This window comes from Somniosus microcephalus, chromosome 26, assembly GCF_052327205.1.
Source record: "Somniosus microcephalus isolate GS21.2 chromosome 26, FLI_Smic_1.0, whole genome shotgun sequence".
Taxonomy (NCBI): Eukaryota; Metazoa; Chordata; class Chondrichthyes; order Squaliformes; family Somniosidae; genus Somniosus; species Somniosus microcephalus.
This window is the reverse complement of record NC_141012.1, coordinates 50,720,005-50,743,144: the sequence shown is the minus strand read 5'-3', so window position 1 is coordinate 50,743,144 and position 23,140 is coordinate 50,720,005. Positions and strand designations below refer to the sequence as shown.

The 23,140-nt window shown below is 55.9% G+C and overlaps 1 pseudogene; it reads left to right on the top strand.

Annotated features, from left to right (window-relative positions):
• Window positions 1-22,932, top strand: part of LOC147100448 (uncharacterized) — a 97,813-nt pseudogene extending 74,881 nt beyond the window's left edge.
• Window positions 22,933-23,140: the final 208 nt, after the last annotated feature.

The window sequence follows — 23,140 nt, the reverse complement described above, 5'->3', positions numbered from 1 at the left end:
ACTGGTCAGCACGCTCCACTGGCCAGCCCGCTCAACTGGTCAGCACACTCCACTGGTCAGCACACTCGACTGGTCATCATGCTCCACTGGTCATCACACTCCACTGGTCATCACACTCCACTGGTCAGTGCACTCCACTGGTCAGCACACTCCACTGGCCAGCCCGCTCAACTGGTCAGCCCACTCCACTGGTCAGCACAGTCCACTGTTCAGCACACACCACTGGTCAGCGCAATCCACTGGTCAGCACATCCCCTGGTCAGCACACTGCACTGGTCAGCAGACACCACTGGTCAGTGTGCTCCACAGGTCAGCACTATCCACTGGTCAGAGCACTCCACTGGTCAGCACACTCCACTGGTCAGCACATTCCACTGGTCAGCACGCTCCACTGGTCAGCCCACTCCACTGGTCAGCATGCTCCACTGGTCAGCACACTCCACTGGTCAGCACACTCCACTGGTCAGCACATTCCACTGGTCATCATGCTCCACTGGTCATCACACTCCACTGGTCATCACACTCCACTGGTCAGTGCACTCCACTGGTCAGCACACTCCACTGGCCAGCCCGCTCAACTGGTCAGCCCACTCCACTGGTCAGCACAGTCCACTGGTCAGCACACTCCACTTGCCAGCCCGCCCAACTGGTCAGCGCACTCCACTGGTCAGCACAGTCCACTGGTCAGCACATCCCCTGGTCAGCACACTGCACTGGTCAGCAGACACCACTGGTCAGTGCGCTCCACAGGTCAGCACTATCCACTGGTCAGAGCACTCCACTGGTCAGCATGCTCCACTGGTCAGCACACTCCACTGGTCAGCACACTCCACTGGTCAGCACATTCCACTGGTCAACCCACTCCACTGGTCAGCACGCTCCACTGGTCAGCCCACTCCACTGGTCAGCATGCTCCACTTGTCAGCACACTCCACTGGTCAGCACACTCCACTGGTCAGCACATTCCACTGGTCAGCCCACTCCACTGGTCAGCACGCTCCACTGTTCAGCCCACTCCACTGGTCAGTCCAGTCCACTGGTCAGCACTCCACTGGTCAGCACTCCTCTGGTCAGCACACCCCACTGGTCATCTCACTCGACTGGTCAGCACACTCCACTGGTCAGCATGATCCACTGGTCAACGCACTCCACTGGGCAGCACGCTCCACTGGTCAGCACAATCCACTGGTCAGCACACTCCACTTGTCAGCACACTCCACTGGTCATCATGCTACACTGGTCAGCGCGCTCCACGGGTCAGCACACTGCTCTGGTCAGCACACTCCACTGGTCAGCACACTCCACTGGTCAGCACACTGCACTGGTCAGCAGACACCACTGGTCAGCACACTGCACTGGTCAGCAGACACCACTGGTCAGTGTGCTCCACTGCTCAGCGCACTGCACTGGCCAGCACACTCCACTGGTCAGCACACTGCACTGGTCAGCAGACACCACTGGTCAGTGCACTCCACTGGTCAGCAGGCTCCACTGGTCAGCACACTGCACTGGTCATCAAACTCCACTGGTCAGTGCACTCCACTGGTCAGTGCTCTCCACTGGTCATCACACACCACTGGTCAGCACGCTCCACTGGTCATCATGCTCCACTGGTCAGCACACTCCACTGGTCAGCACGGTCCACTGGTCAGCGCGCTCCACTGGTCAGCACGCTCCACTGTTCAGCACACTGCACTGGTCAGCTCACTCCACTGGTCAGCACACTGCACTGGGCAGCAGACACCACTGGTCAGCGTGCTCCACTGGTCATCAAACTCCACTGGTCAGCACGCTCCACTGGTCAGCAGGCTCCAATGGTCAGCGCACTCCACTGGTCAGCACGCACCACTGGTCGGTGCTCTCCAGGGGTCAGCACACTCCACTGGTCAGCACACTCCACTGGTCAGCGCACTCCACTGGTCTGCACGCTTCACTGGTCAACATAATCCACTGGTCAGCGCACTCCACTGGTCAGCACACTCCACTGTTCAGCACACTCCACTGGACAGCACACTACTCTGGTCAGCACACTCCACTGGTCAGCACGCTCCACTGGTCATCACGCTCCACTGGTCAGCACACTCCACTGGTCAGCCCACTCCACTGGTCAGAGCACTCCACTGGTCAGCGCACTCCACTGGTCAGCGCACTCCACTGGTCAGCCCACTCCACTGGTCAGCAGGCTCCACTGGTCAACCCGGTACACTGGTCATCACACTCCACTCATCATCACACTCCACTGGTCAGTGCACTCCACTGGTCAATGCGTTCCACTGGTCAGCACACTCCACTGGTCAGCACACTCCACTGGTCAGCATGCTCCACTGGTCAGCACACTCCATTGGTAAGCACATTCCACTGGTCAACAGACTCCACTGGTCAGCCCATTCCACTGGTCATCCCACTCCACTGGTCAGCATATTCCACTGGTCAGCCCACTCCACTGGTCAGTTCACTCCACTGGTCAGTGCACTCCACTGGTCAGCACTCCACTGGTCAGCACTCCTCTGGTCGCACCCCACTGGTCATCTCACTCCACTGGTCAGCACACTCCACTGGTCAGCCCACTCCACTGGTCAGTCCACTCCACTGGTCAGTGCACTCCACTGGTCAGCACTCCACTGGTCAGTACTCCTTTGGTCAGCGCACCCCACTGGTCATCTCACTCCACTGGTCAGCACGCTCCATTGGTCAGCACACTCCACTGGTCAGCACACTCCACTGATCATCATGCTACACTGGTTATCGAACTCCACTGGTCAGCGCACTCCACTGGTCAGCACATTCCACTGGTCATCAAACTCCACTGGTCAGTGCACTCCAGTCGTCAGCGCATTCTACTGGTCCTTATGCTCCACTCGTCAGTGCGCTCCACTGGTCAGCACGGTCCACTGGTCAGCCCACTCCACTGGTAAGCACGCTCCACCGATCAGCGCACCCCACTGGTCATCTCACTCCACTGGTCATCACGCTCCACCGGTCATCACGCTCCACTGGTCATCACACTCCACTAGTCAGTACAGTCCACTGGTCAGTATGCTCCACTGGTCAGTATGCTCTACTGGTCAGCATACTCCACAGGTCAGCACACTCCACTGGTCATCATGCTCCACTGATCAGTGCGCTCCACTGGTCAGCACGCTCCACTGGTCAGCACACTCCACTGGTCATCATGCTCCACTGGTCAGCACACTCCACTGGTCAGCACACTCCACTGGTCAGCACGCTCCACTGGTCTGTGCGCTCCACTGGTCAGCGCACTCCACTGGTCTGCACGCTTCACTGGTCAACATAATCCACTGGTCAGCGCACTCCACTGGTCAGCACACTCCACTGTTCAGCACACTCCACTGGACAGCACACTCCTCTGGTCAGCACACTCCACTGGTCAGCGCGCTCCACTGGTCAGCACACTCCACTGGTCAGCCCACTCCACTGGTCAGAGCACTCCACTGGTCAGCGCACTCCACTGGTCAGCCCACTCCACTGGTCAGCAGGCTCCACTGGTCAACCCGGTACACTGGTCATCACACTCCACTCATCATCACACTCCACTGGTCAGCGCACTCCACTGGTCAATGCGCTCCACTGGTCAGCACACTCCACTGGTCAGCACACTCCACTGGTCAGCACACTCCATTGGTAAGCACATTCCACTGGTCAACAGACTCCACTGGTCAGCCCATTCCACTGGTCATCCCACTCCACTGGTCAGCATGTTCCACTGGTCAGCCCACTCCACTGGGCAGCACTCCACTGGTCAGCACTCCTCTGGTCGCACCCCACTGGTCATCCCACTCCACTGGTCAGCACACTCCACTGGTCAGCCCACTCCACTGGTCAGTCCACTCCACTGGTCAGTGCACTCCACTGGTCAGCACTCCACTGGTCAGTACTCCTTTGGTCAGCGCACCCCACTGGTCATCACACTCCACTGGTCAGCACGCTCCATTGGTCAGCACACTCCACTGGTCAGCACACTCCACTGATCATCATGCTACACTGGTTATCGAACTCCACTGGTCATCCCACTCCACTGGTCAGCACACTCCACTGGTCAGCCCACTCCACTGGTCAGTCCACTCCACTGGTCAGTGCACCCCACTGGTCATCCCACTCCACTGGTCAGCACAGTCCACTGGTCAGCACACTCCACTTGCCAGCCCGCCCAACTGGTCAGCGCACTCCACTGGTCAGCACAGTCCACTGGTCAGCACATCCCCTGGTCAGCACACTGCACTGGTCAGCAGACACCACTGGTCAGTGCGCTCCACAGGTCAGCACTATCCACTGGTCAGAGCACTCCACTGGTCAGCATGCTCCACTGGTCAGCACACTCCACTGGTCAGCACACTCCACTGGTCAGCACATTCCACTGGTCAACCCACTCCACTGGTCAGCACGCTCCACTGGTCAGCCCACTCCACTGGTCAGCATGCTCCACTTGTCAGCACACTCCACTGGTCAGCACACTCCACTGGTCAGCACATTCCACTGGTCAGCCCACTCCACTGGTCAGCACGCTCCACTGTTCAGCCCACTCCACTGGTCAGTCCAGTCCACTGGTCAGCACTCCACTGGTCAGCACTCCTCTGGTCAGCACACCCCACTGGTCATCTCACTCGACTGGTCAGCACACTCCACTGGTCAGCATGATCCACTGGTCAACGCACTCCACTGGGCAGCACGCTCCACTGGTCAGCACAATCCACTGGTCAGCACACTCCACTTGTCAGCACACTCCACTGGTCATCATGCTACACTGGTCAGCGCGCTCCACGGGTCAGCACACTGCTCTGGTCAGCACACTCCACTGGTCAGCACACTCCACTGGTCAGCACACTGCACTGGTCAGCAGACACCACTGGTCAGCACACTGCACTGGTCAGCAGACACCACTGGTCAGTGTGCTCCACTGCTCAGCGCACTGCACTGGCCAGCACACTCCACTGGTCAGCACACTGCACTGGTCAGCAGACACCACTGGTCAGTGCACTCCACTGGTCAGCAGGCTCCACTGGTCAGCACACTGCACTGGTCATCAAACTCCACTGGTCAGTGCACTCCACTGGTCAGTGCTCTCCACTGGTCATCACACACCACTGGTCAGCACGCTCCACTGGTCATCATGCTCCACTGGTCAGCACACTCCACTGGTCAGCACGGTCCACTGGTCAGCGCGCTCCACTGGTCAGCACGCTCCACTGTTCAGCACACTGCACTGGTCAGCTCACTCCACTGGTCAGCACACTGCACTGGGCAGCAGACACCACTGGTCAGCGTGCTCCACTGGTCATCAAACTCCACTGGTCAGCACGCTCCACTGGTCAGCAGGCTCCAATGGTCAGCGCACTCCACTGGTCAGCACGCACCACTGGTCGGTGCTCTCCAGGGGTCAGCACACTCCACTGGTCAGCACACTCCACTGGTCAGCGCACTCCACTGGTCTGCACGCTTCACTGGTCAACATAATCCACTGGTCAGCGCACTCCACTGGTCAGCACACTCCACTGTTCAGCACACTCCACTGGACAGCACACTACTCTGGTCAGCACACTCCACTGGTCAGCACGCTCCACTGGTCATCACGCTCCACTGGTCAGCACACTCCACTGGTCAGCCCACTCCACTGGTCAGAGCACTCCACTGGTCAGCGCACTCCACTGGTCAGCGCACTCCACTGGTCAGCCCACTCCACTGGTCAGCAGGCTCCACTGGTCAACCCGGTACACTGGTCATCACACTCCACTCATCATCACACTCCACTGGTCAGTGCACTCCACTGGTCAATGCGTTCCACTGGTCAGCACACTCCACTGGTCAGCACACTCCACTGGTCAGCATGCTCCACTGGTCAGCACACTCCATTGGTAAGCACATTCCACTGGTCAACAGACTCCACTGGTCAGCCCATTCCACTGGTCATCCCACTCCACTGGTCAGCATATTCCACTGGTCAGCCCACTCCACTGGTCAGTTCACTCCACTGGTCAGTGCACTCCACTGGTCAGCACTCCACTGGTCAGCACTCCTCTGGTCGCACCCCACTGGTCATCTCACTCCACTGGTCAGCACACTCCACTGGTCAGCCCACTCCACTGGTCAGTCCACTCCACTGGTCAGTGCACTCCACTGGTCAGCACTCCACTGGTCAGTACTCCTTTGGTCAGCGCACCCCACTGGTCATCTCACTCCACTGGTCAGCACGCTCCATTGGTCAGCACACTCCACTGGTCAGCACACTCCACTGATCATCATGCTACACTGGTTATCGAACTCCACTGGTCAGCGCACTCCACTGGTCAGCACATTCCACTGGTCATCAAACTCCACTGGTCAGTGCACTCCAGTCGTCAGCGCATTCTACTGGTCCTTATGCTCCACTCGTCAGTGCGCTCCACTGGTCAGCACGGTCCACTGGTCAGCCCACTCCACTGGTAAGCACGCTCCACCGATCATCACGCTCCACTGGTCATCACACTCCACTAGTCAGTACAGTCCACTGGTCAGTATGCTCCACTGGTCAGTATGCTCTACTGGTCAGCATACTCCACAGGTCAGCACACTCCACTGGTCATCATGCTCCACTGATCAGTGCGCTCCACTGGTCAGCACGCTCCACTGGTCAGCACACTCCACTGGTCATCATGCTCCACTGGTCAGCACACTCCACTGGTCAGCACACTCCACTGGTCAGCACGCTCCACTGGTCTGTGCGCTCCACTGGTCAGCGCACTCCACTGGTCTGCACGCTTCACTGGTCAACATAATCCACTGGTCAGCGCACTCCACTGGTCAGCACACTCCACTGTTCAGCACACTCCACTGGACAGCACACTCCTCTGGTCAGCACACTCCACTGGTCAGCGCGCTCCACTGGTCAGCACACTCCACTGGTCAGCCCACTCCACTGGTCAGAGCACTCCACTGGTCAGCGCACTCCACTGGTCAGCCCACTCCACTGGTCAGCAGGCTCCACTGGTCAACCCGGTACACTGGTCATCACACTCCACTCATCATCACACTCCACTGGTCAGCGCACTCCACTGGTCAATGCGCTCCACTGGTCAGCACACTCCACTGGTCAGCACACTCCACTGGTCAGCACACTCCATTGGTAAGCACATTCCACTGGTCAACAGACTCCACTGGTCAGCCCATTCCACTGGTCATCCCACTCCACTGGTCAGCATGTTCCACTGGTCAGCCCACTCCACTGGGCAGCACTCCACTGGTCAGCACTCCTCTGGTCGCACCCCACTGGTCATCCCACTCCACTGGTCAGCACACTCCACTGGTCAGCCCACTCCACTGGTCAGTCCACTCCACTGGTCAGTGCACTCCACTGGTCAGCACTCCACTGGTCAGTACTCCTTTGGTCAGCGCACCCCACTGGTCATCACACTCCACTGGTCAGCACGCTCCATTGGTCAGCACACTCCACTGGTCAGCACACTCCACTGATCATCATGCTACACTGGTTATCGAACTCCACTGGTCAGCGCACTCCACTGGTCAGCACATTCCACTGGTCATCAAACTCCACTGGTCAGCGCACTCCAGTCGTCAGCGCATTCTACTGGTCATCATGCTCCACTGGTCAGTGCGCTCCACTGGTCAGCACGGTCCACTGGTCAGCCCACTCCACTGGTAAGCACGCTCCACCGATCAGCGCACCCCACTGGTCATCTCACTCCACTGGTCATCACGCTCCACCGGTCATCACGCTCCACTGGTCATCACACTCCACTAGTCAGTACAGTCCACTGGTCAGTATGCTCCACTGGTCAGTATGCTCTACTGGTCAGCATACTCCACAGGTCAGCACACTCCACTGGTCATCATGCTCCACTGGTCAGTGCGCTCCACTGGTCAGCACGCTCCACTGGTCAGCACACTCCACTGGTCATCATGCTCCACTGGTCAGCACACTCCACTTGTCAGCACACTGCACTGGTCAGCAGACAACACTGGTCAGTGTGCTCCACTGGTCATCATACTCCACTGGTCAGCCCACTCCACTGGTCAGAGCACTCCACTGGTCAGCGCACTCCACTGGTCAGCCCACTCCACTGGTCAGCAGGCTCCACTGGTCAACCCGGTACACTGGTCATCACACTCCACTCATCATCACACTCCACTGGTCAGCGCACTCCACTGGTCAATGCGCTCCACTGGTCAGCACACTCCACTGGTCAGCACACTCCACTGGTCAGCACACTCCATTGGTAAGCACATTCCACTGGTCAACAGACTCCACTGGTCAGCCCATTCCACTGGTCATCCCACTCCACTGGTCAGCATGTTCCACTGGTCAGCCCACTCCACTGGTCAGTCCACTCCACTGGTCAGTGCACTCCACTGGGCAGCACTCCACTGGTCAGCACTCCTCTGGTCGCACCCCACTGGTCATCTCACTCCACTGGTCAGCACACTCCACTGGTCAGCCCACTCCACTGGTCAGTCCACTCCACTGGTCAATGCGCTCCACTGGTCAGCACACTCCACTGGTCAGCACACTCCATTGGTCAGCACATTCCACTGGTCAACAGACTCCACTGGTCAGCCCATTCCACTGGTCATCCCACTCCACTGATCAGCATGTTCCACTGGTCAGCCCACTCCACTGGTCAGTCCACTCCACTGGTCAGTGCACTCCACTGGGCAGCACTCCACTGGTCAGCACTCCTCTGGTCGCACCCCACTGGTCATCTCACTCCACTGGTCAGCACACTCCACTGGTCAGCCCACTCCACTGGTCAGTCCACTCCACTGGTCAGTGCACTCCACTGGTCAGCACTCCACTGGTCAGTACTCCTTTGGTCAGCGCACCCCACTGGTCATCACACTCCACTGGTCAGCACGCTCCATTGGTCAGCACACTCCACTGGTCAGCACACTCCACTGATCATCATGCTACACTGGTTATCGAACTCCACTGGTCAGCGCACTCCACTGGTCAGCACATTCCACTGGTCATCAAACTCCACTGGTCAGCGCACTCCAGTCGTCAGCGCATTCTACTGGTCATCATGCTCCACTGGTCAGTGCGCTCCACTGGTCAGCACGGTCCACTGGTCAGCCCACTCCACTGGTAAGCACGCTCCACCGATCAGCGCACCCCACTGGTCATCTCACTCCACTGGTCATCACGCTCCACCGGTCATCACGCTCCACTGGTCATCACACTCCACTAGTCAGTACAGTCCACTGGTCAGTATGCTCCACTGGTCAGTATGCTCTACTGGTCAGCATACTCCACAGGTCAGCACACGCCACTGGTCATCATGCTCCACTGGTCAGTGCGCTCCACTGGTCAGCACGCTCCACTGGTCAGCACACTCCACTGGTCATCATGCTCCACTGGTCAGCACACTCCACTTGTCAGCACACTGCACTGGTCAGCAGACAACACTGGTCAGTGTGCTCCACTGGTCATCATACTCCACTGGTCAGTGTACTCCACTGGTCAGCCCACTCCACTGGTCAGCATGCTCCACTGGTCAGCACACTGCACTGGTCATCAAACTCCACTGGTCAGTGCACTCCAGTGGTCTGTGCTCTCCACTGGTCTGTGCGCTCCACTGGTCAGCGCACTCCACTGGTCAGCACGCGTCACTGGTCAGCACACTCCACTGGTCAGCACACTCCACTGGTCAGTGCACTCCACTGGTCAGCACACTCCACTGGTCAGCGCACTCCAATGGTCAGCGCACTCCACTGGTCAGCACACTCCACTGGTCAGCTCACTCCACTGGTCAGCGCATTCCTCTGGTCAGCACATTCCACTGGTCAGCACGCTCCACTGGTCAGCACGCTCCACTGGTCTGTGCGCTCCACTGGTCAGCACACTCCACTGGTCAGTGCACTCCACTGGTCAGCACACCCCACTGGTCAGTGCACTCCAATGGTCAGCGCACTCCACTGGTCAGCACACTCCACTGGTCAGCTCACTCCACTGGTCAGCGCACTCCTCTGGTCAGCACATTCCACTGGTCAGCATGCTCCACTGGTCAACACATCCCCTGGCCAGCAGACTCCACTGGTCATCACGATCCGCTGGTCAGCACAATCCACTGGTCAGCCCACTCACTGGTTAGCCCACTCCACTGGTCAGCTCACTCCACTGGTAAGGACGCTCCACCGGTCAGTGCACCTCACTGGTCATCTCACTCCACTGGTCACCAGGCTCCACTGGTCATCATGCTCCACTGGTCAGTACCCTCCACTAGTCATCACACTCCACTGGTCATCACACTCCACTGGTCAGCATGCTCCACTGGTCAGCGCGCTCCACTGGTCAGCACACTCCACTGGTCAGCACACTCCACTGGTCAGCACACTGCACTGGGCAGCAGACACCACTGGTCAGCGTGCTCCACTGGTCAGCACACTCCACTGGTCAGCATGCTCCACTGGTCAGCAGGCTCCAATGGTCAGCGCACTCCATTGGTCATCACACTCCACTGGTCTGTGCTCTCCACTGGTCAGCACACTCCACTGGTCAGCACACTCCACTGGTCAGCACGCTCCCCTGGTCTGTGCACTCCACTGGTCAGCGCACTCCACTGGTCAGCACGCTTCACTGGTCAACATAATCCACTGGCCAGTGCACTCCACTAATCAGTGCACTCCACTGGTCAGCACACTCCAATGGTCAGCGCACTCCACTGGTCATCACGCTCCACTGGTCATCACGCTCCACTGGTCAGCACACTCCACTGGTCAGCCCACTCCACTGGTCAGCGCACCCCACTGGTCATCTCACTCCACCGGTCATCGTGCTCCATTGGTCATCACGCTCCACTGGTCATCACGCTCCACTGGTCATCACACTCCACTGGTCAGTACACTCCACTGGCTATCGCACTCCACTGGTCATCGTGCTCCACTGGTCATCACGCTCCACTGGTCATCATGCTCCACTGGTCATCACGCTCCACTGGTCATCACACTCTACTGGTCATCACACTCCACTGGTCAGTACATTCCACTGGCTATCGCACTCCACTGGTCATCGTGCTCCACTGGTCATCACGCTCCACTGGTCATCACACTCTACTGGTCAGCGCACTCCACTGGTCAGCACGCTCCACTGGCCATTCCGCTCAACTGGTCAGCCCACTCCACTGGTCAGCACACTCCACTGGTCAGCGCACTCCACTGGTCAGCACAGTCCACTGTTCAGCACACACCACTGGTTAGCGCAATCCACTGGTCAGCACATCCCCTGGTCAGCACACTGCACTGGTCAGCAGACACCACTGGTCAGTGCGCTCCACGGGTCAGCACTATCCACTGGTCAGAGCACTCCACTGGCCAGCATGCTCCACTGGTCAGCACACTCCACGGGTCAGCACACTCCACTGGTCAGCACATTCCACTGGTCAGCCCACTCCACTGGTCAGCACGCTCCACTGGTCAGCCCACTCCACTGGTCAGTGCAGTCCACTGGTCAGCACTCCACTGGTCAGCACTCCTCTGGTCAGCACACCCCACTGGTCATCTCACTCCACTGGTCAGCACACTCCACTGGTCAGCATGATCCACCGGTCAGCGCACTCCAATGGTCAGCGCACTCCACTGGTCAGCACACGCCACTGGTCAGCTCACTCCACTGGTCAGCGCACTCCTCTGGTCAGCACATTCCACTGGTCAGCATGCTCCACTGGTCAACACATCCCCTGGCCAGCCGACTCCACTGGTCGTCACGCTCCACTGGTCAGCACACTCCACTGGTCAGCCCACTCACTGGTTAGCCCACTGCACTGGTCAGCTCACTCCACTGGTAAGGACGCTCCACCGGTCAGTGCACCTCACTGGTCATCTCACTCCACTGGTCACCAGGCTCCACTGGTCATCACGCTCCACTGGTCAGTACACTCCACTGGTCATCACACTCCACTGGTCATCACACTCCACTGGTCATCACGCTCCACTGGTCAGCGCGCTCCACTGGTCAGCACACTCCACTGGTCAGCACACTGCACTGGGCAGCAGACACCACTGGTCAGCGTGCTCCACTGGTCAGCACACTCCACTGGTAAGCACTCTCCACTGGTCAGCAGGCTCCAATGGTCAGCGCACTCCACTGGTCAGCACACTCCACTGGTCTGTGCTCTCCACTGGTCATCACACTCCACTGGTCAGCCCACTCCACTGGTCAGCCCACTCCACTGGTCAGCACACTCCACTGGCCAGTCCACTCCACTGGTCAGTCCACTCCACTGGTCATCATGCTCCACTGGTATGCTCACTCCACTGGTCAGCATGCTCCACTGGTCAACACACTCCACTGGTCTTCTCGCTCCACTGGTCAGTGCACTCCACTGGTCAGCGCACTCCACTGGTCAGCATGCTCCACTGGTCAGCGCGCGCCACTAGTCAGCACACTGTATCGGTCAGCCCACTCCACTGGTCAGCACACTGCACTGGTCAGCAGACTGCACTTGTCAGCAGACACCACTGGTCTGTGAGCTCCACTGGTCAGCGCGCTCCACTGGTCAGCACACTGCACTGGTCAGCACGCTCCACTGGTCAGCGTGCTCCACTGGTCAGCACACTCCACTGGTCAGCACACTCCACTGGTCAGCACGCTCCACTGGTCAGCGTGCTCCACTGGTCAGCACACTCCACTGGTCAGCACACTCCACTGGTCAGCACACTCCACTGGTCAGCACGCTCCACTGGTCAGCTCACTCCACTGGTCAGCACACTCCACTGGTCAGCACACTCCACTGGTCAGCACGCTCCACTGGTCAGCGCGGTCCACTGGTCAGCACACTCCACTGGTCAGCACACTCCACTGGTCAGCACACTGCACTGGGCAGCAGACACCACTGGTCAGTGTGCTCCACTGGTCAGCACACTCCACTGGTCAGCACACTCCACTGGTCCGCATGCTCCACTGTGTCAGCAGGCTCCACTGGTCAGCGCACTCCACTGGTCAGTACACTCCACTGGTCTGTGCTCTCCACTGGTCAGCACACTCCACTGGTCTGTGCGCTCTACTGGTCAGCTCACTCCACTGGTCAGCACGCTTCACTGGTCAACATAATCCACTGGTCAGCACACTCCACTGGTCAGCACACTCCACTGGTCAGCACAATCCACTGGTCTGCCCACTCACTGTTTAGCCCACTTCACTGGTCAGCTCACTCCACTGGTAAGCACGCTCCACCGGTCAGCGCACCCCACTGGTCATCTCACTCCACCGGTCATCAGGCTCCACTGGTCATCACGCTCCACTGGTCATCATGCTCCACTGGTCATCACACTCCACTGGTCAGTGCGCTCCACTGGTCAGCATGCTCCACTGGTCAGTGCGCTCCACTGGTCAGCTCACTCCACACGTCATCACACTCCACTGGTCAGCACACTCCACTGGTCAGCACACTGCACTGGTCAGCAGACACCAATGGTCAGCGCACTCCACTGGTCAGCACACTCCACTGGTCAGTGCTCTCCACTGGTCAGCTCGCTCCACTGGTCAGCTCACTCCACTGGTCAGCACACTCCACTGGTCAGCACATTCCACTGGTCAGCAGACTCCACTGGTCAGCACACTCCTCTGGTCAGCCCACTCCACTGGTCAGCCCACTCCACTGGTCAGCACACTCCACTGGCCAGTCCACTCCACTGGTCAGTCCACTCCACTGGTCAGCACACTCCACTGGTCAGCACACCCCACTGGTCATCATGCTACACTGGTCATCAAACTCCACTGCTCAGCGCACTCCACTGGTGAGCGCATTCCACTGGTCATCAAACTCCACTGGTCAGCACACTCCACTGGTCAGCGCACTGCACTGGTCAGCGCATTCCACTGGTCATCATGCTCCCCTGGTCAGTGTGCTTCACTGGTCAGCGCGGTCCACTGGTCAGCCCACTCCACTGGTCAGCTCACTCCACTGGTCATCTCACTCCACCATCATCACGCTCCACTGGTCATCATGCTCCACTGGTCATCACACTCCACTGGTCAGTACACTCCACTGGTCAGCGCGCTCCACTGGTCAGCCCACTCCACTGGTCAGTACACTCCACTGGTCAGTACGCTCCACTGGTCAGCATGCTACACTGGTCAGCATGCTACACTGGTGATTATGCCCCACTGGTCAGCACACTCCACTCGTCAGAATGCTCCACTGGTCAGCACACTCCACTGGTCATCATGCTCCACTGATCAGCATGCTCCACTGGTCAGCACACTCCACAGGTCAGCACACTCCACTGGTCATCACACTGCACTGGTTATCACACGCCACTGGTCAGTGCACTCCACTGGTCAGCACACTCCACTGGTCAGCACACTTCACTGGTCAGCATACTCCACTGGTCAGTGCATGCCACTGGGCAGCACGCTTCACTGGTCAGCACACTCCACTGGTCAGTGCACTCCACTGGTCAGCATGATCCACTGGTCAGCACACTCCACTGGTCAGCTCACTCCACTGGTCAGCACACTCCACTGGTCATCATGCTACACTGGTCATCAAACTCCACTGGTCAGATTGTAGTGTATGTACCTTTAAGAGCCCCTGTGTACTGTAATACCAGTAGTGACCACTTGGGTATATAAGCCTGTATAGCGTCTTGTATCTTTTAGTTCACCTTCAGACTTTGTTCAGTATACACCTGTTAAACCAACTCCTGCATTCCGTGTCTCCATTAACACACGGATACAACAGTGGTGATGAATTGGAAACGGACTTACCTGCAATTCGGCAGCACCTCAAGGAGATCGATTCCTCAGACGAAGGTCAAAGAAAAATAAATCTGTGGTTTCACCAGCTAGCCGGGCTGGTGGCAGGTACTGCACTAATCCTTCCTGGGCGGCGGGCTGGGGCTCGATCGGGTGGCTCTGCAGCGGGGCTGAGCAGCGAGTCGGAAGGCGGAGGCAAACAGAGACGGAGGGTGGAGCACTCGGGAGACGGCCGGTGCTGCAAAGCAGGTCGGCATTCGGACCAAGCAGAGGGAGGGAAAAGTCCCAGAGAGTCCGGCGGGAACGAGTCTCCAACTATTAAAAATATCTGTGTAAATAAAAAACCACGGATGACAGCGTTGTCAGCAGCGGCAGCGGCGGGAAAGCGCGGGAGGCGCCATTTTTTCTCGGCAGGGAAGAAAGGAAAGCGCGGGAGGCGCCATTTTTGATTTTCTGGATGCCTAAGACTGGCAATATTACTGCTTTCGATAGTGATATAGAGGATTGGACCACATATGTGGAAAGAGTGGAGGTATATTGCACAGCGAATGAAGTAGAGGATGATAAAAAGGCATCGGTACTTCTAAATCTGATGGGCGCAAGGACATATGGGCTGTTATGAAACTCCAGCCAAACCGATGGACAAGAATTTTAAGGAGATTGTTGATACCCTACAGGAGCACTTAAACCCAACACTGCTGCTGATAGCGGAACGATTCAAATTCTTCAGGAGGAATCAGCACAAGAATGAAAGTAACGCTGATTACCTCACCGAATTAAGAAAGCTGTCAAAGCACTGCCAATTCGGGGCAGGACTGGCAGATTCTCTACGAGACAAATTCGTCTGCCGTCTCCTAAGTGAAGGAACACAGGAAAGGCTACTTTCTGAGAAAGATTTGACACTGGACAAGGCTTTCAGTGTGGCTGTATCATACGAAGCAGCAGCAAGAGGAGCTGCAGAGATACAGCAAATGCCACAGGACTTCGGCACCCATGAAATGACACGGGGTTTCGAGAGATGTTATCGCTGCGGCAGATCCACCCATGACCAGAGGGACTGCTGGTTCAAGGACAAAGCATGCAGGCAATGCGGAAAGATGGGACACATTGCACGTGTATGCCGATCTGGAAACAAAAAATCCACTGACAGAAAAAAAATCAATAAGTAAAAGTACAGAAAGGTACAAATGATGACGAACAGTAGCTCCGAAGACCAGAAGAGCGATAGCGACTCCAGAAACAAGAGACTAAGCTGTCTCAAATTACATAAAGTAATTGCCAAAGAGGATTACCAGACCATTTGGGTTACCCTCACGATAGCGGGGTCCCCAATTAAAATGGAGCTAGATACAGGATCAGCTCTGACCGTCATAAGTCGACGGGATTACGAGCGGCTATTTCCGCATATACCTTTGAAAGACATATCCATTATCTTGAAGACATATACGGGGCAGAAAGTATACCCCAGAGGGAAAATAAAGGTGCCTGTTGTATACAACGGCAAGGAAATACAGAAGTTGTATTTATACGTTCTGCAAGATGGTGGTCCACCGTTGTTGGGACGTGAATGGATCAGGAAGATACGTTTAGACTGGCACTCCATTCAGGCACTGACAGTGACCAGTAAGAAAAAAAATGATGATGATGTCATACCTGAACGATTAAAAGACATCTTGGCTAACGCCAAAGAAGTGTTTCAACAGGAACTAGGAACCCTGAAAGGCGTCACCGCCTCAATAAAAGTGGAAGATGCAGCAATTCCCAAGTTTTTTAAGGCAAGGCCGGTGCCATACACAATTTGTCCAGCAGTCGAGGCAGAGCTGGAGAATTTGGAAAAAGCAGGCGTGTTATCCAAGGTAGATTGGAGCGAGTGGGCAACACCCATCATCCCGGTCATGAAGAAAACGTTGAATAATGATAAATCTGAAGAACAGAGAAAAGTTCGCATCTGTGGGGACTTCAAGGTGACTGTAAACCCGGTCCTTCACATGATACAGTATCCTCTTCCAAGGATAGAAGATATTTTCGCCTCACTATCCGGAGGGAAACGTTTCACCAAAATTGACTTGGCACAGGCATATCTACAGATGGAGATTCAGGAGGCCTCTAAAAAGTATCTCACGATAAACACACACAAAGGCCTGTACCAGTACAATCGACTGGTTTTTGGAATAGCATCAGCTCCAGCTATCTGGCAAAGAGCTATGGAGCAAGTCCTGCAAGGGATTCCGGGGACTCAATGCTACCTAGACGACATCCTTGTAACAGGAGAAAACGACAACGAGCACCTTGCCAATTTGGAGCAGGAGCTCACTAGGCTGAGAGAACAGGGCCTACGAGCAATTCGCCCCAAGTGCGAATTTTTCCAGAAACAAATATCATATTGTGGCCATATAATTAACAAAGAAGGGTTGCATAAGTCACCTGAAAAAATTGAAGCGGTCATAAAAGCCCCAGCACCTGAAAATGTCTCACAATTAAGGTCATTCCTGGGATTGATAAATTACTATCATAAATTTTTACCGAACTTGTCAACTGTTCTGCACCCTCTTAACACACTGCTACAAACGGGAGTAATTTGGAAATGGAGCGAAGACTGTAAACGTGCCTTCCATAAATGCAAAGGCTTGATCACGTCCAAGGAAGTGTTGGCTCATTACAACCCATCACTGCCAATCAGACTGGCGTGCGATGCATCCCCTTACGGCGTAGGAGCGGTATTATCACATAGATTCCCTGATGGCTCGGAGCGGCCGATAGCTTTTACGTCACGCTCATTGAACTCAGCTGAGCGTAACTATGCCCAGATCGACAGGGAAGCACTCAGCCTGGTGTGGGGAGTGAAGAAATTCAACCATTACCTACACGGACAAAAATTTACCTTGTCGACTGACCATCAACCCCTTGTCTCCATATTCAACCCTAAAAAGGGCGTTCCCATTATGACAGCGCAAAGGCTACAGAGGTGGTCCCTTTTCCTAGGGGCACACCAATATGACATAGAATACAAAGGATCAAAACAGCATGGGAATGCTGACGGTTTATCGTGCCTACCGTTGCCAACGGTAGAAGAGGCACCTACAGTGGACCCAGTGGAGATGTTCCACTCAACCATAGTAGAATGTCTACCAGTAACAAATTCTACCATTGAAAAGGAAACGAGAAATGACCCGACTCTCTCACGAGTCTACGATTTAACGGTGAATGGATGGCCAGCACATGGCGAACCACTGTTGCCAGCATTCTCGCAAAGAAGAGAACAACTGTCAGTGTGCCGAGGAACCTTGATGTGTGGATCCAGAGTGGTGATTCCACCCAAACTCCAGGATAAAGTGCTAAAGGAGCTTCACGAGGGGCATCTGGGTGGAGTGAAAATGAAGAACCTAGCCAGAGCGTTTGTGTGGTGGCCAGGTATCGATGGAGACATCAAAGAAATGATCAAGAGCTGTCTAGGATGCCAGAAGGTCCAAAACGCCCCACCACAAGCCCCTCTACATCCATGGGAGTGGCCCTCATCTCCATGGCAAAGGGTACATATCGACTTTGCTGGTCCATTTATGGACTCAATGGCCTAGAAATTCAGTTAGGGGCGCCAGCTCGCCTGGGCGCCGGAATTATCGCTGCGCGCGGAGCCACTTGTACCAGCGGGAAATTCAGTTTCAGCGCCCCAAGTGGAAGCCGGCCGCTAAACAAAGGTTTCGGCGCCCCGCTTGGGGCGCTGAAACTGAATATCGGCGTGTAAAGTGCCGCAGCGCCACCCGCTGTGGCACGGCAGCCTGCGGTACTGCAGTCCTTCCTCTCATTCTTAAGGGGGAGGTGCCTGCAACAGCGCGATCCCCGCTCGCGAGTGCCGGCAAATGAGCCCGGCACCAAGGAGAAGTGCCGGGCTCTCTGGAAACAGCCGGCAATGCCGCGGGGCGGGGGGTGGGTGTAGGAGGCCGGGGAAGGAGGTACGGGCAGGCGGCCGCCGAAAAAGCGGCCGGCCGCACCTCCACCTTAACTCGCCCCACTACCGGCACAGGTAGGCCCCGTGTACCGGTCGCTGTTTGCGGCCGGTGCGGGGGAGGCGGCAGCAACCAAATATGGCCAGTGGGGCGATAGCGGGGCGCTGCGCACACCGATGACGTCATCGGTGGCGGCGCAGCACTAATGGCTAACGCCGCCATTAGCGCCCCGCTAAATATCGCGGTAGGTTTGCACAGTGGCGCAAAAGCCCTCTTTGGGCGCAAACTGGTGGCGCAGGCCACTGAATTTCTAGGCCAATGTTCTTAATCGCGGTTGATGCACACTCCAAGCGGCCGGAGGTAATAAAGATGTCCTCCACCACCACGGAAAAAACCATCACAGTATTAAGGACCATATTTGCCAGGAATGGGCTGCCTGAACAGATCTGTTCTGATAATGGACCGCAATTTGTGTCCGAAGAATTCAGGAAGTTCTTAAAAAACAATGGGGTTAAGCACTACACGTCTGCCCCATACCATCCCGCCACCAATGGATTAGCTGAAAGGTTTGTCCAGACCTTCAAGAAGGCCATAAAGGCCATGGGTAATGAAGACATAAATCTACAACATAAGGTAGATAACTTCTTGTTTGCATACAGGAATGCCACACATGTGGTTACAAACCAAACTCCTGCCATGATGTTTTTCAATAGAAGACTAAGATACCGGCTGGATTTGATCAAGCCAAACATCAGAAGGGACGTAGAGAACCGGCAATTTCAAGGCATGAATGAAAGGCCAACTAGAACCTTCCAGATAGGTCAACAAGTTTTGGCCCGGGACTACCGTACCGAGAAATGGCAGCCTGGAACTATTTGCACATGACTAGGACCGCTGATGTATACCGTGGACATTGGTGAAAGCATAATAAGGCGCCATGCTGACCAGATCATAGAGTCATCCGAAAAGGGACAACCTACACCACAACTCTATACGCCTAATGATGAAGCAGAGATACCCATAGTATCTACCTCCGACCCGATGATACTGGAACGAGATGAACCCGACACTGGCATTCAAGCCGAATCGACCTTGCCAAAAGAACCTACTACACCACCGAAAACTACTACACCACCGAGGCGTTATCCGGACCGAGTCAGGAAGCCTCCAGAGAGACTGACTTATAATTGATTAACTGCAGCAAATGTGTAGATTATTGTTCTTTTAAACATGTTGGGCCAGAAATTCGGGTCGGGTGCTTGCCGCGCGTGCAAGCCCCCAATGAGCACTTACCCGGCGTGCTGACATTTAAATCCTGGCCCGCAATGCATTTCCCCTCACTGGCCAGCTTGAGGTCCTGCCGCGCTGTGCGTGCGTGACCCAGCGGCGTACTTAGTGCGATGAGCCGGCTGGGATCACGTGGGCACTGGGCAACCAATGGGAGGTTGCAAAAGTTCATTCATAAGTTTGACAGTGAGAGCTGTCAAACTCATGAAAACTGCTGGCCCCAAAACACTACTTAAACCTGAAAGAAAATTTAAAAAAACATTGAAATACTTAAATGAACCATAAATAACTATGAAAAACTATTTTAAACAATAATTTTAAAATTTGAAAAAAAAAAATTTATAAAAAATCGGGGCTAAAATTAAACTTACCTTACTGTAAATTCTTTAAAAATAACAAACCTGTGGAAAAAAAAATTCTAAATTGTACTAAAAGCCCACTTACCTGTAAAACTAAGTACTTACACTTGTTTTTTCCTCGCGTAAAAACCGGAGGCCTTTACACACGCGCAACTCTGAAAAAAAAAGGGAATTTCACTGCGCACGCGCTGCCTGTGCAGTCGCGCGCGCTGTGCCTCTGAACCCCTTCGTTCAGAGGACTGGAAATGCCGGCGTTCCCCGCATGCGCGGTGTTTCCTGAACGCCGGCATTTCATCCGGCCAGATTCGTGAGTACCCAGACCGTACTCACGCATTTGGACCCGAATTTCTGGCCCGTTAATTAATGATTACTTAAAATGTTATGTACTAATTATCTAAAAGGGGAGGAATTGTAGTGTATGTACCTTTAAGAGCCCCTGTGTACTGTAATACCGGTAGTGACCACTCGGGTATATAAGCCTGTATAGCGTCTTGTATCTTTTAGTCCACCTCCAGACTTTGTTCAGTAAACACCTGTTAAACCAACTCCTGCATTCCGTGTCTCCATTAACACACGGATACAACACAGCCCACTCCACTGGTCAGCGCATTCCACTGGTCATCATGCTCCACTGGTCAGCACGCTCCACTGGTCAGCCCACTCCACTGGTCATCATGCTCCACTGGTCAGTGCGCTCCACTGGTCAGCCAACTCCACCATCATCACGCTCCACTGGTCATCACGCTCCACTGGTCAGCATGCTACACTGGTCAGCCCACTCCACTGGTCAGCACACTCCACTGGTCAGCACACTCCACTGGTCATCATGCTACACTGATCATCAAACTCCACTGGTCAGCACACTCCACTGGTCAGCACACTCCACTGGTCAGCGTATTCCACTGGTCATCATGCTCCCCTGGTCAGTGTGCTCCACTGGTCATCGCACTCCACTGGTCATCGCGCTCCACTGGTCAGTGCAATCCACTGGTCAGTGCAAACCACTGGTCAGTGCACTCCACTGGTCAGCTCGCTCCACTGGTCATCACACTGCACTGGTTATCACACTCTACTGGTCAGCACACTCCACTGGTCAGCACACTCCACTGGTCAGCACGCTCCACTGGTCAGCTCACTCCACTGGTCAGCACATCCCCTGGTCAGCACACTGCACTGGTCAGCAGGCACCATTGGTCAGTGCACTCCACTGGTCAGTGCGCTCCACTGGTCAGCACACTCCACTGGTCAGCACTCTCCACTGGTCAGCCTACTCCACTGGTCAGCACACTTCACTGGTCAGCACACTCCACTGGTCAGCATGCTACACTGGTCAGCACGCTCCACTGGTCAGCCCGCTCCACTGGTCAGCCCACTCCACTGGTCAGCACACTCCACTGGTCAGCCCACTCCACTGGTCAGCACACTCCACTGGTCAGTGCACTCCACTGGTCATCACACTCCACTGGTCAGCAGTCTCCACTGGTCAGCACACTCCACTGCTCAGCACACTCCACTGGTCAGCCCACTCCACTGGTCAGCACACTGCACTGGTCAGCAGACACCACTGCTCAGTGCACTCCACTGGTCAGCACACTCCACTGGTCAGTGCTCTCCATGGGTCAGCACTCTCCACTGGTCAGCACGCTCCACTGGTCAGTGTGCTCCACTGGTCAGCTCACTCCACAGGTCAGCATGCTCTACTGGTCAGCACACTCCACTGGTCAGCGCACTCCACTGGTCATCACACTCCACTGGTAAGCACATCCCCTGGTCAGCACGCTGCATTGGTCAGCCCGCTCCACTGGTCAGTGCTCTCCACTGGTCAGCACGCTCCACTGGTCAGCACACTCCACTGGTCAGTGCGCTCCACTGGTCAGTGCGCTCCACTGGTCAGTGCTCTCCACTGGTTAGCCCACTCCACTGGTCAGCACACTCCACTGGTCAGCCCACTCCACTGGTCAGTGCGCTCCACTGGTTAGTGCTCTCCATTGGTTAGCCCACTCCACTGTTCAGCACACTCCACTGGTCAGCGCGCTCCACTGGTCAGCATGCTCCATTGGTCATCACACTCCACTGGTCAGCACACTCCACTGGTCAGCACACTCCACTGGTCAGCACACTCCACTGGTCAGCATGCTCCACTGGTCAGCACACTCCACTGGTCAGCACGCTCCACTGGTCAGCGCGCTCCACTGGTCAGCACGCTCCACTGGTCATCACGCTCCACTGATCAGCATGCTCCACTGGTCAGCGCGCTCCACTGGTCAGCACACTCCACTGGTCATCACGCTCCACTGATCAGCACACTCCACTGGTCAGCACACTCCACTGGTCAGCCCGCTCCACTGGTCAGCCCACTCCACTGGTCAGCACACTCCACTGGTCAGCCCACTCCACTGGTCAGCACACTCCACTGGTCAGTGCACTCCACTGGTCATCACTCTCCACTGGTCAGCAGTCTCCACTGGTCAGCACACTCCACTGCTCAGCGCACTCCACTGGTCAGCGCACTCCACTGGTCAGCACGCTCCACTGGTCAGCACGCTCCACTGGTCAGTGCTCTCCACTGGTCAGCACACTCCACTGATCAGCCCGCTCCACTGGTCAGCCCACTCCACTGGTCAGCACACTCCACTGATCAGCACACTCCACTGGTCAGCACACTCCACTGGTCAGCCCGCTCCACTGGTCAGCCCACTCCACTGGTCAGCACACTCCACTGGTCAGCCCACTCCACTGGTCAGCACACTCCACTGGTCAGTGCACTCCACTGGTCAGCCCACTCCACTGGTCAGCACACTCCACTGGTCATCACTCTCCACTGGTCAGCAGTCTCCACTGGTCAG